This window comes from Chiloscyllium punctatum, chromosome 46 (assembly GCF_047496795.1).
Source record: "Chiloscyllium punctatum isolate Juve2018m chromosome 46, sChiPun1.3, whole genome shotgun sequence".
NCBI classification, from domain to species: domain Eukaryota; kingdom Metazoa; phylum Chordata; class Chondrichthyes; order Orectolobiformes; family Hemiscylliidae; genus Chiloscyllium; species Chiloscyllium punctatum.
The window spans coordinates 18,093,315-18,108,996 of record NC_092784.1 but is presented as its reverse complement, the minus strand read 5'-3'; positions in this window follow the sequence as shown (position 1 = coordinate 18,108,996).

Sequence of the window (15,682 nt, the reverse complement as noted above, 5' to 3'; positions counted from 1 at the left end):
TTTTAGGTGAGAGGGGAAAGGTTTCAAGTGGACCTGAGGGCCAAACGTTTCACTCAGAGTTGGTGAGCGTATGGAATGAGATGCTATAGGCATGATGAATGCAGGTCAAATTAAATTTAAAAGGCGTCTGGAGGGGTCCATGAATAGAAAGTGTTCAGAGTGATATAGGCCAACTCTCCCAAATGAAGCTGGATCAGTTTAGGATATCTGGTCGACATGGACGAGTTGGACTGAAGGGTCTATTTCCGTGTTGGAAGACTCTCTGACTCAAAGTGCTTCAGCAAAATGGTGGAAATCCACAATAAATACAAAAAGTTCTGGAGATCTTCAGCGGGTCTGGCAGCACCGGAAATGGTGACAGATGCAGGAAACATTGCAGCCTTGAAGAAGTGTTTAGATGATCACACCAAGCACTGCAATATCGATTACACGCTGAGTGCCAGAACGTGGGACTAGAATAAATAGGTGCTTGATGACCAGCATGAATACGATGGGGCTGGAAAGCTGACGTTCTGGGTCAGGACTATTCATCAGGACTGACAAAGGGTTCTGATCCAAGACATCAACTTTCCTGCTCCTCTGATACTGCCTGACCTGTTGAAACTTTCCAGGTCCACATTGTATAGACGCTGACTTCCCGCAATGCCCCCATCTTATCCATACTGGTCATTGTGTTCAGGTCAGGCAGCATCAGTAGTGCTTGTTGTGACCATCTAAATACTTCTTCAAGTGCACTATATACCAGCGCCTCTATTTAATGCTATATTCAGGATTCGAATTTGACCTTCCAAAATGCATCACTTCGCATTTACCTAGGTTGAACTCCATCTGCCATTTCTCAGCCCAGCTCGGCATCCTGTCGATGTCAGGCTGCAGCCTGGAGTAGCCCTCGATATTATCGACAACACTTCAAATCTTTGTGTCATCGGCAAATATACTAACCCAGCCATAAACGTCCTCATCCAAGTCATTTATAAAAACTACAGAGGCCCAAGAAGAGAGCTCTGCCGGACCCCACTCAACAGTGTCCTCCAGGCAGAATACTTTCCATCTACAACCACTGTCTGCCTTCAGTCAGCCAGCTAATTCTGAATCCAGATAGCCAAATCTCCCTGTATCCCATACTTCATGAATTTATGGATGAGCCTACCATCGGGAATCCTAACAAATGCCTTGATGAAATCCATTTATACCACATCCACTGCTCTACAGTCGTCGAACTATCTTGACATCTCTTCAAAGAACTCAATAATCACACTATGCTTTGACAAATTATCATAAAACCTATCCCTCAGAATTATTTCCACAACTTTACTGACAACAGATGTAAGACTGACTGGTCTGTAATTTCCACCGATTTCCCTATTTCACTTCTTGAAAATAAGAACAACATTCGCCTCCTTCTAATTCTCCGGTACGACTCCTGTACAGAGTGAAGAGGCAAATATCCTCGCCAGCGGCTTAGCAACCACTTTTCTCGCTTCCTGGAGCAGCCTAGGATAAATCTGGTCTGGACATGGGGACTTATCAATCTTAATGTTTTCCAAAATTTCCAGCACATCAATTTCATCAATCTTGATCTGTCCTTGCTTTTCCAAATACATGTAAATCCTGTCCCTCAGGGTTCCCTCCAACAACCTGTCTAGCACCGACGTCAGGGTCGCGCATCTGTAGTTCCCGGGCTTGTCTAAACCGCCTTCCTTTAAACAGTAGCACCATATTAACCAACCCGCACTCTTCTGGCACGTCAGCTGTGACTATCAATAATACAAAACTCTCAGCAAGGGGCCCAGCAATCACTTCCCTAGCTTCCTACAGAATTTTAGGCTACACCTGATAAGATCCTGGGGATTTATCCACCTTAATGCATTTCAAGACATCCAGTATCACCTTCTGTGTAATATGGACAATTTTCAAGATGTCTCCATCTATTTCCCGACATTCTATAACTCCCATGTCCTTCTCCACCGCATACACTGATGCCAAATACTCGTATAGACTCTCCCCCTCCAACAGCCCCAACCGCATCGCCTGCAGCTCCACACACAGGCCGCCTTGCTGATCTTTGAGGAGCCCTATTCTCTTTCTAGTAACGCTTTTCTTCTTCATGTATTTATAAAAACCCTTTGGATTATCCTTAACCGTATTCGCCAATGCTGTGTCCTGTCCCCTTTTTGCCCTCCTGATTTCCCTCTTCAGTATTCTCCTACTGCTTTTATACTCGAAGGATGTTTTGGATTGGAAGAAATGCAAAATATTACAGCTTGATTAAAAAAAGGCAGGATTTACACATTAAAAGTCAGGCCATGAGAAATGATATCGAACAAAGAGACCTCGGTGTTCAGATTTTTGAAGTATGTGTCACATGTAGACAGGGTGGTTAAAAAGGTGTTTCGCACATTTATCTTCATTGCTCAGACCTCAGAGTATAGGTGTTGGGGCGTTTTGTTGAGGTTCTACAGGATGTTGGGAAGGACTCTTCTGGAATACTGTGCCCAGTTCTGTTTGTGATGTCATGGGAAGGATATTATTAAACTGGAGCGGTTTCAGAAGAGTTTTACTAGGAGGGTGATGGGAATGGATGGTTTGAATTTTAAGCAGAGTCTGGATAGGCTGGCACTTCTTTTACTGGAGCGTAGGAGGCTGAGGGATGACCCCATTAGAGATTTATAAAATCCTGAAGACTATCAGTAATGTGAGCAGCAGGTGCCCTTTCCAGGAGGGGTTGCGATTCAAGAGTGGGTACGTACATTTTTAAGTGAGAGAAGGAAGGCTTTAAAACGAAGTTTGGGATTTTATTTTTTGTTTTTGCATAGAGAGTGGTTCAATGTGTGGAATAAACTTACAGAGGACGTGGTAGCTGTGAATGCAATTACAATTTCAGGGTGACACAGTGGCTCGATGGCGCCACCTTGCCCCCTACAAAGATGGCGTCCGCGAACGTGTCCAGTGCGTCGTTGCCCCCAGTAAAGATGGCGGCGTGTACACAGGCTTGAAGCCGCGCTGAGGTAATTCCCGGTTGACTGCAAACACGGACCTGGGACGTTCTAATTTATGTTTTCCGATTTGCACAATATGTTTGCAAAACCTCTCCGCTCATAGCAACACAGTTTTATTCACGTTTTTCACTGTTTATTTCTTTCCTTACCGTATCCTTTCGCTCAATAACTTCCTGAGCATTCATTACAGTGACTCTGCGCCACACGCGAAGATGATCAAGTGGTATAGTTCCGCCCTACTTTCACTTTGAATGGTTGGACCAACTTCCCTTCTGGATTAGTGGTGCTGGGAGAGCACAGCAGTTCAGGCAGCATCCAAGGAGCTTCGAAATCGCCGTTTCGGGCAAAAGCCTTTCAACAGGAAAAAAGGCAGTGAGCCTGAAGCGTGGAGACATAAGCTAGAGGAGGTTGGTGGTGGGGAGAAAGTAGCAGAGAGTACAATGGGAGAGTGGGGGAGGGGATGAAGGTCAGGGAGGAGAGGGTGGAGTGAGTAGATGGAAAAGGAGATAGGCAGCTTGGACAAGTCCAGACAAGTCATGGGGGCAGGGCAGTTTAGAACTAGGGTGAGGTGGGCGAAGGGGAAATAAGGAATCTGTTGAAATTCACATTGATGCCCTGGGGTTGAAGTGTTCCGAGGCGGAAGATGAGGCGTTCTTCCTCCAGGCGTCTGGTGGTGAGGGAGCGGCGGTGAAGGATGCCCAGGACTCCATGTCCTCGGCAGAGTGGGAGGGGGAGTTGAAATGTTGGTCACGGGGCGGTGCGGGTGTCCTGGAGATGTTCCCTAAAGCGCTCTGCTAGGAGGCGCCAAGTCTCCCCAATGCAGAGGAGACCACATCGGGAGCAACGGATACAATCAATGATATTATTGGATGTGCAAAGTAAAACTTTGATGGATGTGGAAGGCTCCTTTAGAGCCTTGTAGAGGGTGAGGGAAGAGGTGTGGGCGCAGGTTTTACAGTACCTGCGGTAGCATGGGAAAGTGCCAGGATTGGAGGGTGGGTTGTAGGGGGGCGTGGACCTGACCAGGTTGTCACGGAAGGAACAGTCTTTGCGGAAGGCGGAAAGGGATGGGGAGTGAACATATCTCTGGTGGTGGGGTCTGTTTGGAGGTGGTGGAAGTGTTGGCGGATGATTTGGTTTATGCGAAGATTGGTTGGGTGGATGGTGAGCACCAGAGGCATTCTGTCCTTGTTACGGTTGGAGGGGTGGGGTCTTAGGGCGGAGGTGCGGGATGTAGACGAGATGCGTTAGATGGCATCTTTAACCACGTGGAAAGGGAAATTGCGGTCTCATAAGAAGGAGGCCATCTGGTGTATTCTGTGGTGGAACTGGTCCTCCTGGGAGCAGATCCGGCGGAGGAGGAGGAATTGGGAATATGGGATGGCATTTTTGCAAGAGGTAGGGTGGGACGATGTGTAATCCAGGCATCTGTGAGAGTCGGTGGCTTTGTAAAAAATGTCAGTGTCAAATCGGTCGTCATTAATGGAGATGGAGAGGTCCAGGAAAGGGAGGGACGTGTCAGAGATGGTCCAGGTAAATTTAAGGTCAGGGTAAAATGTGTTGGTGAAGTTGATGAATTGCTCAACCGCCTCGTGGGAGCACGAGGTGGCGCCAATGCAGTCATTAATATAGTGGAGGAAGAGGATGGGGGGTGGTACCGGTGTAATAACGGAAGATCAACTGCTCTACGTAGGTAACAAATAGAAAGGCATAGCTGGGGCCCATACGTGTGCCCATGGCTACCCCTTTGGTTTGGAGGAAGTGGGAGAATTCAATGGAGAAATTGTTAAGGGTGAGGACCAGTTAGGCAAAACGAATGAGAGTGTCGGTGGAAGGGTACTATTGGGGAGGTCTGGAGAGAGTAAAAAAGGGCTTGGAGGCCCTGATCATGGCCGATGATGGTGTAGAGGGATTGGATATCCATGGTGAAGATGAGGCGTTGGGGACCGGGGAAACGGAAGTCTTGGAGGAGGTGGAGGGCGTGGGTGGTGTCTCGAAATTAAGTGGGGAGTTCCTGGACTAGGGGGGATAGGACAGTGTCGAGTTAGGTAGACATGAGTCCAGTGGGGCAGGAGCATGCTGAGACAATGGGCCGTTCAGGGTGGTCAGGCTTGTGGATCTTTGGAAGGAGGTAGAAACGGGCAGTGCGGGGTTCCCAGACTATGAGGTTGGAAGATGTGGGTGGGAGATCTCCTGAGGTGATGAGGTTCTGTATGGTCTGGGAGATGGTGATTTGGTGATGGGGGATGGGGATCATGGACGAGGGGGCAGTAGGAAGAGATGTCCTCGAATTGGCGTTTGGCTTCACCTATGTAGAGGTCAGTGCGCCAGACTACCACTTCGCCCCCTTTAACTGCTGGCTTGATGGTGAGTTTGGGATTGGAGCAGAGGGATTGGAGGGCTGTGCGTTGTGAGTTTGAGAGGTTGGAGTGGGGGAGGGTGGTAGACAGGTTGAGGCGGTTAATATCCTGGCAGCAGTTGGAAATGAAGAGGTCGAGGTCAGGTAGTAGGCCAGATGGGGGTGTCCAGGTGGATGCAGTGTGTTGAAGGTGGGGAAAGGGGTCCTCGGAAGGTGGGCGGGAGTCCTGAATGGGAATGTAAGCTCGGAGACAGAGGCGACGGAAGAATTGTTCGACGTGACGGCGTGTATTAAATCCATTGATGCGTGGACGGAGGGGGATGAAGGCGAGTCCTTTGCTGAGGACTGATCGTTCTCAGTGAGGGGGAGGTCTGGGGGATAGTGAAAACTTGGCAGGGCTGGGAACTGGGATCTGGTGTGGGTGTCGAGCTGGGAGTGGGGGTGGAACCTTTAAGTGGAGTGGGAGTGATGGTGGGGGAAAGGAGGTGGAGTCATGAGCAGGGGTAGTGTTCCCCTCGGCGTTCTGGCGGGGTGGGGATAGTGACAGTGGGGGGGCATTTCAGCAGAATGCAGGTGAGTGGCGCTGGCGCGGGCGGAAGTGGTGGTGACCACGGCAGTAGGGGGTTGTAGAAGTCACCGAGCATGTGGCATCAGCGATGATGTGAAGGGCAGAAGTGATGCATGAGGAATTGTTAGGGGTGGAAGTGGTTGTGGGAGTGGACAAGATGGGGGCGGAAGTGACATCATCATCAGTGTGGTGATGGCAGCTGCATCAGCCGCATGGCTAATGGCGGAATAGATTCCGAGGCCAGGGGAATCTTCTGGAATGTTTGAGGAGCACTGGTTATGGAGGTGGGTGCATAAAAGTTTGTTGTACTTATTTTTTGATGTTTGAGGTGGAATTGAAATTGTTGAGAGTATAAATTCTCCTGAGGATGGAGTACAGAGTGGGTCCTTTGCAATTCTGAGAGAGTGTTGCCCTCAGCTGAGGCAGGGCTGACTGTAGAGAGTATAGGTGCCGGCGCATTGCTGCAAGCTTGGAGCGGAGGATCTTGAAGGAGAACTGTTGCTGGTGTTTTTTGAATCTGTAGTCTGTACTGTTCGTACTGTTCCAGTCCAAACTCTGCTGGTTTAACGGTGGTCTGGAGTCCGTGTGTGATCAGTTGATTATGGAGGCAGTCACTGAGGAAGCAAATGTGGCTGATTTGGACCAACTTCCCGCCAAGTCCTCCAGCTCCGCCCACCGTCCTTTCATTGTTCCGGTGCGGACATCAATCACGCGGGGTCCCTTTGTTGGCTAGAACATGCGCAGTGCGTCCTGCTTTTGCTGATATGTTGGGTAATATGATGGGAGAGTTTACTGAGGGGAAGGATTCCCTTTGTGTGAGCTCTGCAGTAGATTTCCTTTATTCATGGAGGGAATTGTCTTCCGACTCATGACTGTATAGCTGTGATTGATGAATCAATGCCATCTGAATTGATACAGAAACAGCCCATTTTTACTCCTTCACAACATCTGAGATCTTTACTCGCTCTTCTTTGGAGACAAAAAAGTATGAAATGAAGCCTCAAGGAATCCGAGCAGGAGTAGTGCATTCATCGCCTTCAGCTTGTTCCCCCATTCTATAAGATAATGGCTGGGCCAACCCAGGCCTCGACACCTCTTTTATGCTTGATCCGCATAGCCCTCAACTGCTCAATGTTTCAAAGATCTAACTGCCCTCTTTTAAAATAATTTGAGATAGAATCATAGATTCCCTACTGCGTGGAAACAGGCCCTTCAGCCAACAAGCCACACTGACCCTCCAAAGAGTAACTCAACCATTCCCCTCCCACATTTAACTTTCGCAATTGTTTGGGCTAGAAAATTATCGGAATTCACAGAAGAAAAATCTTTACTTTTTAAAAAAATTAATCTTCCCTTATGTAATGTCCCCTGGTTTGAGATTTCACTGGTGCTAGAAGATCTAGTCAACCTCTACCCTGTCAAGCTCCTTAATCTTTTTTACATAAGATCACCCCTTATTTATCAAGATTCTAATGAATAATGTCCTAACCTGCTTATCTATTTTTGGTAGGTCAACCATTTCATCCTCGAAGCAGCTAAGTGAATCTTTTTTTAAATGGTCACAAATGTTGGTTTATCATTTATTAAATATGGGAGCTAACATGGTATACAGTACTCCAAGTGAGGTCTCCGCAACAGCCAGTGTGGTTAAACAAATTTCAGTCCATGTTAATACATTACCTCTATACCGTGAGCTACATAAAAGTTAATTGTGCAATTAACTTTTACGTAGCATCTTATCATTTGTATTTTTAAAATCCAAAAACCGAACATCATTGGTTGCCCTTTATCAGCCCTGCTTGTTATCTCCTCAATGAATTGTCGCAAATTTGTCAAATATAGTTTCTTTTACACAAACCCCAGTCTACCATGTTTAATGATAAGCTTTTCTAAATGTCCTGCTATTTCTTACTTTAATATTCGACCCTGTAGCTTCTTTCAAAAGATTTGCTAAGTATGATTCCCTTCTCTTAAATCCATGTGGTCTCTGTCCAATCCTGTCATTGTTCACTAAGAAACTTGACTGTACTCCAATATAGTTCGTAAATGTATCTGTAAATGCTTTTAAAAATCGATTACGTGTAAATGCTGGACCCATGAAATATCAATGAATTAGGGACTCTGAATTTTGGTTATAATGTTTTTTTTCTCCATTAATTCCTTTCCGACTGTGTTATTCAGACAGCACCAAGTGATCACTCTTAATTGTGAGTAACTTTGAAAATAATATATTTTAAAAATGACATCCCAAAATGCTCCCTTATTATTGCGCAAGGAGGACTTCGCATTCAATAGTTTGCAGATAAAATTGAACAGATGTTTGCTGCAATTTGGCAAGACTGAAGATTACACCGAACTGGCAACTCTGCTCTCAAATTTTTACTTTGACACTGCCCAAGGAGATACTGTTGGGACTTCACTTTGCCATTCTTGTTCACCAACTTTATGTCCAGGTTTAATGCTATAACCATTCTCGAGCTTGTAATTTTTGACAACTTCTCTTTTAGGTACATATGTAATTACCATACTGAAATGTTGCACTAAATGGTACCAAATCTGAGATTAGTCTCTAATCTGATAGTAACATGCTCTGACCCTTTTACGTATGTATTGGCATCAGTCTCTGCCAGTTATTTATCTGAAGCCTGTGATTCCTGACAAAGGGATAATGCCCGAAACATCGACTCTCCTGCTTCTCAGATGCTGCCTTAACTTGCTGTGCTTTTCCAGTATGACACTTTTCGACACTGAAATCCAGCTTCTGCGCCGTCACATTCTCCTTTGAGTAGATTAAACCAAGAATAACTTTTATTGATCAAAGTGCAATAGGAACCAATTCATGAAATTCAGATTTCGCACATTTAGCCTAATTATGTGAAGGCTAAGAAATTACCAAATTATTGTCAGTAATTGAAACCGTACTGACAAACTCGTGCAGTATCAGTGATTCAGTAACCCTGTAATATGCAGATCGCTGAAATAGACATTTTTGTACCCACCTTCCCCATCTCCTCCTATTGATTTGTTGGTCTTTTCAAACTGCATGTAATGCCATTCAACTATTGTTAGGTTACATAAAACTGTACCATAGGGCAGTGCCAATTGGGTCATTATACACGCTTCCAAATTCTACTTTCCTTCTGCTTTGCCTGTATGTTGTACTTAGCGAGTACAATGTCATTGACCAGAAAGATTAATACTGCCTGACCTTTAGAGTGTTTCCAGATATAGCGGAGCTGCAGCATTTCGTTTTGCACTCAGCTATTTGTTGTTCTCACTTGTTTCTTTGTGAAATATTACAACATTAACTTGGATGAATGAACTTACGATTTTTTTAACCAATGTTGGGAGAAGAAACGTCAGTGTTTCAAGTGCTGATAAAGTAAAAGTAAACTGATAATCAGCAGAAAGGGTTTAAGATGGATATGGAACAAATTCTGGCAAATGGGACTAGATTAATTTAGGATATCTGGTCAGCATGGGCAAGTTGGACTGAAGGGTCTGATTGTGTGTTGTTCAATTGTGACTTCATTCTCGCAATTATTCAAGAAGTTGAATACGTCGAGGAGGAAAAGGATTTAAGCATAAAATGCACCTGAAATGATGATTGAGGTACATCAAACTCACATTGTTTCATTACTTTTTTCCTCTGGAATCTTCAATGTCCAAACTTGTTTTGTTATCTGAATAACTATGTATCATGTGATTTATTTTGTACAAAATATTTCGTTAGGATCTAGTGAACTATTAAGAAGTGTTCATGTTTAAAATTTAAGCAGCTTTATTTTTAATCAAGAAATGGTTAGCGATTTACTCCCACTGAATTATTGCTCTATAAAAGGTAACAAGCTTTTTTTTTTATCTTTTCTGAGCACTGAATATATGGAAGTCAATTCTGAAGTAAAACATCCTCGTCAGTAATGTTCCCACATATGGGGAGTAATTGCTTCTGATCACTCTTCAGGCTATAGAGGCTAGGAAAGAAATGAGTTGGCCGAAGTTAGTAACATCATTCAGATGGAATGTACAATTGGGCAAACTTGCAGGATCTGTAGAAGAAACACCTGTTTCAGAGTGTATGCAATAAACCTGAACATTGTTATTTTTTTCATAGAGCTTGGGACCTGACTGGACCATCACCGAAGTTAGTATTGTTTGTTAAATTTCCAAACATGCCAAATTATTGTTGCTAAATGCAGGTGTCATGATCAAAACACATTTCACACGCCCCAGCTTGGAATTTGGTCCCTGTTTTGTCGGTCCATCCATTCCTATGGAATAGAGATATTTTAAATGTGAACACTCCATTTAACTATTTGAATTCATCACTGAAGTATTTAAGTCCTCTTGCATTATTAATTTCAAATTACTCAATGTGACTTTTTTGTCCCCCCTGAATTTTCCAAGCACTTAGCAGTTCTGGAATATTCCAAATATTTACAATAGACGCATTCACAGTATTGAAGGCAACCTGGCAGATTTGAATACCAATCAGGTCGTCAAAAAACAATACATAAATAACTTTTTGAATTGCTTACTGTACACCAACAATGTAAGCCAAGTACGATTGAAACCACAGATTGTCTCCCAAGGATTCCCAAGTATAAAAAGTGCATTCCAGGTATGCTCACTATCACCATCTGGCAGCAGTCTTTCAAAGTGCTCCCAGAATTTAGAAAGCGCACACACTGCCCGCCAAAGCTATATCTGCTGTCACAGGCTTCACTCTTATTGTACACAATGACATTTATTGTCCAGTTTTTTAACGTGACAAACGATTTTACAAACAATTTATAAAATACTTTAAATCTGGAAGAAATGTGATGTCAGCCCTTTGTAGAAGTGAATGGAAAGTGTGATGTTTGTTTGACCTTTGGCTCTATGTATCCGACCGAACTGAACCTTTAGCAAGATGTGGGATGTGTACCACACACTCTGTTTAAAAAAGCAAAGATTATGCTCTGAGATTTAAATGTTCAATCAGGTTTAATAAAATTCCTTCCAAAAATTTAGAGTTTGATTTCAGCTCCTTTAAATAGACATGTTCTCGGCCTTCAATTTTGTGACGTGATCATTCTTTGGTAAAGGTGGCTGTGTAGAACACTGCAGGATGTTGGGCTGAAGTGCCTCATTGGGTGGATGAGCTTTATTACTGGTGTAACTTGGCTAATTTTGAGATGGGATTTTGAGTTAAATCTTGTTTTCAAATTGAGGCATGCTTGTGTAACTCGAGTGTGGAAACTATGCTCGTGTTTGCATTGAACCTTTCACTTTTGGAGATCAGTATTTTTCCGATGTGTTTGTAAGTAAAGCTCAATATTGAAAGTGCTGGACAACCGCACGTCCAGCAGCATCTCTGAGGGGAATAAAGCATTATAAGTTCAAAGTCTCATGACCTTTTTTCCATTCCGACGAAGACTTGAAATGGAAAATAGTTTTCTCTTCACCGATGTCCTCAGAACTGCTGAGATTCTCCAGCACTTTGTTTCTGGGGTTCAGATCTCCGGCACCTGCAGCGTATTGTTTTGTTATAGATCATTTGATTTGACTTGGGGAGCCGAGAGGCAGCAACTGTGATCAATTCGGATAAAACTCCTCAACCGTGGAAAAAAAAACACACAGTTCTTTATACTTTGCAAAACACGACTGTAAATAAGAAATGCAATTAAGCAAAGTGCAAGATGGCATACCACCGGCCTTGTCTCAAACTTGCTACTCATCTTTGAGTACGAATCTGTCATAATTGTGTTTGCTCGCTTGCTTTGAGATCACAGTCCACAAAAGTCCCAATTCTAGTTCCTGAGCCGGGCCCGGTGACCACATTGCAGTGGGGTGAGGATCTTTGTGTCAGCCTGAAGTTTTTGTTAAGTGCTACATTGCAGGTTGAAGGTGACGGTTTTGACTAGTATTGCATCATCAAACTTGGAGGAAATCATTCCGAATGTATTGATTAACTGCACTGAGCATGTTTACATGCAGCCCTGTTAGTACTGCTGTAATCTTCTAAGTTTAGAATCACACAGCACCCGGTTATAGTCCAACAGGTTTAATTAGAAGCACACTAGGCTTTGGAGCGCCGCTCCTTCATCAGGTGATTGTGGAGGGCACAATTCTAAGGCACGGAATTTATAGCAAAAGTTTACAGTGTGATGTAACTGAAATTATCCATTGAAAAATACATTGATTGTCTGTTGAGTCTTTCACCTGTTCGAATGCCATGATAGTTTCACTTCTTTCATGTGTAAATCAAAAATTCCTTTCGAAAAAGTTGCATTCCTGACAGTGGCCCACCCAATCACTCATTGTATTTATCACTGCACAGTCTCAACAAAGTAATGAAACGGGATGAACCACATTACATGTACCAATGCACCAGAAAATGCAACAACACAATCAGCCCTCTTGTCCCAGCAACGTATGCCTCACTCTGGGTCAACAACAGCAGCAGAACTGCTGTTTATGGAGTTTAACCTGGAAAAATGCGTGGTGATGCATTTTGGAGGATGAATTTGAACGCTGAGTACAGGATTAATGATAGGATTCTTGGCAGTGTGGAGGAATGGAGGGATCTTGGTGTGCAGGTACATAGATTCCTTAAATTGGCCACCCAAGTGGACAGGGTTGTTCAGAAAGCATATGGTGTTTTGGCTTTTATTAACCGGGGTATTGAGTTTAAGAGTCATGAGACCTTGTTGCAGCTCTATAAAACTTTGGTTAGACCGCACTTGGAATACTGCGTCCAGTTCTGGTCACCCTATTATAAGAAAGATGTGGATGCTTTGGAGAGGGTTCAGAGGAGATTGACCAGGTTGCTGCCTGGACTGGAGGGCTTATCTTATTATGAGAGGTTGACTGAGCTCGGACTTTTTCATTGGAGAAAAGGAGGAGAAGAGGGGATCTAATTGAGGTATACAATATAATGAGAGGCATAGATAGAGTCGGCAGCTAAAGACTATTTCCCAGGGCAGAAATGACTAACATGAGGGGTCATAGTTTTAAGCTGGTTGGAGGAAAGTATAGAGGGAATGTCAGAGGCGGGTTCTTTACACAGAGTTGTGAGAGCATGGAATGCATTACCAGCAGCAGTTGTGGGGACATTTAAGAGATTCCTGGACATGCATATGGTCACTGAAATGTAAGGGTGCATACATGAGGATCAGTGCTCGGCACAACATCGTGGGCTGACTGGCGTGTTCTGTGCTGTACAGTTCTATGTTCTATGTTCTATCTGTACTCCAGCCAAATCTGAAATCTCATGGCTTGGTACACCCCCTATTCAACCATTAACATCAAGCCAGGGGATGAACCCTAGTTCAATGGAGAGTTCCACAGGGCATGCCAGGATCAATACCAGGCAAAGCTAAAAATGTGGTGCCAACCTGGTGAAGCTACCCAACCTGCACCCCAAACAGCGCAAGCAACACCAAATGGAACTGTGTGATACAACAACCTATGGATCAGATCTGAGCTCTGCAGTTCTGCCACACCTAGTCAGGAATGGTGATGGGCAATTAAACAACTCACTGGAGGAAGCATCACCGATATCCCCACCCTTACTGAAGGAGGGGTCTCACACATCCATGCAACAGACAAGGCAACCGAATTTGCAGCAATCTTCAGCCAGCAGTGCCGAGTGTATGAGCCTTCTCCATGGGTCCCTGACATCACAGATGTGAATCGAATTGGTTGAAAACTTGTTTCAAATCGGATCAAGAAATGGAGAAGTAGTGTAAAGGCTGTCGGCCCTGCCAACATTGTGGTAATAATACTAATGGCTGTGCTCCATAAATTGCTGCACACCAAAAGAAGTACTGCTCCAGCACTGGCACCTACTGACATTCTGTAACATTTCTCAGGGATGTTCAACACAAAAACGTAGGACAGAGCCAACACAGCCAATTTCCCTCCATCAGCCAACACTCGCTCAGCAATGAAGTGATTGAAGGTTTCATCAACAGTACTGTCACGCAGCTGCTCAGCAATAACCTTCTGTGACACCCAGTTTGGGTTCTGCCAGGGCCACTCAGTTCCTGATCTTGTTACAGAATTGATTCACAAACTGACAAATAGCTGAATTCCAGAGGTGAGGTGATGGTGATAGCCCATTTACTGAAACTCTCATTCATTCATTTTGTTAACTCTAGATTTCATTATCTAAACCCACTCCTGGCCAGCATCCCACAATCACCCTCCCTATAATCTCCAGAATATTGAAAACTCTACCGCCCAAGTGTTCACTTGTACCAGAACTTGCTGATCCATCAAAAGGCTCCCATTGAAAAGCAACGGCAATTTACCTTCACACCCTAGACTTAATTCCTGGCTGTAATCATTCCTATCTCCATGCACCAGACACCCTTTCATATCTCAATAACTCATTTTAGTTTAAGCTCCCAATGATATGTTTATTTTTGAGTTCAGCTGTGTGCTGTTTTTATAGATTTCAAGGCAACACGGTCTGGAATTCCCACTCTCTAAGATCTGCTTTCTTCTTTTAAGTCATTCCTGAAAAATTGCTTATTTCACAAAGGTTTTGGTCTCCGGATACAATATTCTCCATCTGTGGCCTTATGTCAAAAGTTCTCAATATATTTGTGAAATTAAAACGTATTGATTTTTACAGATATCTTCTAATGCCCACTATCGCTGAGTGAATAATCTGTAATGTCTCTTACCCAACCACGTTGTGAGAGCACCTTCACCATTCCAACTGCAGCAGTACAAGGAAGTCAAACATCACCTTCTCAACAAGCAACAGAGCTTTAGCCTTGATCACTGGTATCTGTGGAAGGAGAAATACACATGTTTCAGGGAGTGAAATATGATTTATCGGGAATGAAAATGGTGCAGAATTTGACTGTCAGAAATGGAAGGAAACTTCACTCCCTTACTGGAAAAAAGAACTCTTAGCTGTCAAAGATATTGTGGAAAAAATAACCTGATAATGGAGTATATCGTCCGGAGCCGGTCAGCAGTGCACAATTCATTTACAAAAAGGTCTGTGAATATAATAGTAAAATACTACACAGAGCAAAAATACACACGAGAGACTGAGGAAGCGAGCTAACAAACAAGTGGACATCAAGGAGCCCAGAGATGAATCAGAGCAATGTTCACTTTTATGATCCCACAGTCAGAGATGTCCAGCACAAAAACAAATCTTCAGTCCAACCCATCTATGCCAAGCAGATATTCTAAACTAATCTATTCCCATTTGCCAACATCCCTCAGAACCCTTCCAATTCAAATGCTTTTAAATATTACAATTTTAGTCGCCCTTTCGGCTCCTTCTGAATTTCCCAAACTCCTCCCCCCACCACCCTAAAACTATATCCTCGAGTTCTGGGCTCCAACAATCCTTGTCTATTTACGCGATCCATGTCCCTCACAATTTTATAAACCTCTATAACATCACACCTCAGCCTATGACACTCCAGGGAAAATGACCTCAGCCTATGATGCCTCTCCCTGCCACTCAAATCCTCCAACCCTGGTAACATCCTTGAAAATCAATTCTCAAACCTTTCAAGTTTCAGTGCCTCCTTCTGATAGGAGGGAGACCAGAACTGCACACAATAGGTCACACAAGTGACCGAACCAATGTCCTGTCCAGCTCCTTTACTCGATGCTCTGACCAATAAAGGGAAGCATACACAATGCCTTCTTCACTATCCTATCTACTTGTGACTCTACTTTCAAGGAACTATGAACATGCATTCCAAGGTCTCTTTGTTCAGCAAGACTCTCTAAGACCTT